This window comes from Agelaius phoeniceus, chromosome 8 (assembly GCF_051311805.1).
Source record: "Agelaius phoeniceus isolate bAgePho1 chromosome 8, bAgePho1.hap1, whole genome shotgun sequence".
NCBI lineage: Eukaryota > Metazoa > Chordata > Aves > Passeriformes > Icteridae > Agelaius > Agelaius phoeniceus.
In genome coordinates, this window is record NC_135272.1 from 22,112,501 (window position 1) to 22,114,011 (window position 1,511).

Sequence of the window (1,511 nt, forward strand, 5' to 3'; positions counted from 1 at the left end):
CCAGCCAGCCCTGCCAGGACTGCTGCCCAGCAGCAGGAGGAGCGTGCCCATCAAAGAGCTGACCCATGGCTGCCACCACGGACAAAGGGAACTCAGCAAAGCAGGTCCCTCTTGACAGGGCACCTCTTGGGAAAGACAGGCGTGTGTCATTTGGAAGAGGTGCAGAGCTGGCTCTTAAAAGTCCTGGTGGTTTCAGTAAGTGGCTCTCCCTCCCTGCTCCACTGTCCCAGCTGGTGGGTGGGATGTGATACCTGCTTTTGGGAAGCACTCAAGACTTACGAATGATCACAGAGGCAAAGCATCAGTGGTTGTTTTGGGGTCTTCCCTAAGCTGCTGCTTTGCCTTCTAGAAGTGATTTTTGCAGGGACATGGGTGTGTGTGTGCTCATGAGGTGCTTCTGGTGCTCCCTTTCCTTGCAAGGTGCAGTCCCACTCCTCCCACAAGTTGTGAGGCAGCCTCCTAGTAAGTGATGTGACCAGCACATCTCTCATGTAATTTTCTTCCTCCCCCTGGAAAAACTGTTTATGTTCTACAAATAAATAATAAATATCTTTAATTCTTGTCTACAGTGTGCTTGTTTTCATTACTGACAGGGAGGTCAGAATTCTTTGAGTAGGAATTGGAGAGAGAGAGACCATGAACCATCAATCCCGTGGGAATTTCTTCCATGTACTTCAGACTAGGTCCTAAGAAGGTGCTTAGCACGGTCTTCTGCACAGACGTGCTTGAAACTGGTGAGAGATATTTCTGAAGTTCTGAATGAAAATGTTTTCCCAGCATCACTGGTACGCCCTGGGCATGGCTCTGCAGCTGCTCTGCAGGCACAGACAGCATTCATGAATCTGACTGCATTTGATGGGCACTCAGCAGAGAGTGTGGAGGAAAGGTTTGGAATGAACACAAATCAAAATAAAAATGCAAGTGGGGATCCCACTTGAAAGTCCATACAAACACCTCAAAAGTAATTTTTTTTTTCCACAACCAGTGAATATTTCTGGGGTACACGTACACAGCAGGGGCTGGGCTTTAGCCCCATGCCTTATCAAGCAGTGAGCATCTATGAGTCTGAGGGGATGTGCAGAGATCTGGGGCTCCCAGCATTCCTCCAGGGCTGGCTCTGGCACTGTCTAATGTACCTTACCTGAGCTTCTCAGTGATAGGAGTCTCCTGTTCTCTCCTCCTGGTGCTTTCCTACCTGCCAGCTCTTGGATAACTTGCTGCCCCCCCCTTGCCACCCTCATTATCCATGCTGCTGGAATTTTAAAGAAAGGGGTCAACCCTGGACCTCCTGCTCTCCAGGTGAGTGCTGATCCATGGGATTTCACAGTGGGTGAGGAAGTGGATGCATGCCTGTTTTAAAGCCCAGTGCTGCCTGCTCAGAGGATGGCAGCTGGATCCATGTCCCAAGGGATCAAGGGTGAGAGATCATTTATGTCCTTTGGGGGCACCAAGGATGCAGCAGAGAATGGAATCCCTTCAAGGCTATCGAGGGGTGGGCTCTGTTGGGACAT

At 50.1% G+C, this 1,511-nt stretch overlaps 1 protein-coding gene across 3 annotated transcripts in view; it reads left to right on the forward strand.

Moving 5' to 3' along the window:
- Positions 1 to 550, forward strand: part of LOC129124059 (uncharacterized) — a 14,077-nt gene extending 13,527 nt beyond the window's left edge. For all 3 annotated transcript variants that reach the window (XR_013183287.1, XR_013183288.1, XR_013183289.1), the window contains one exon: positions 1 to 550. This exon is cut by the window's left edge and continues 4,214 nt beyond it. The gene's annotated coding sequence lies outside the window, so the exon portion shown is untranslated.
- Positions 551 to 1,511: the final 961 nt, after the last annotated feature.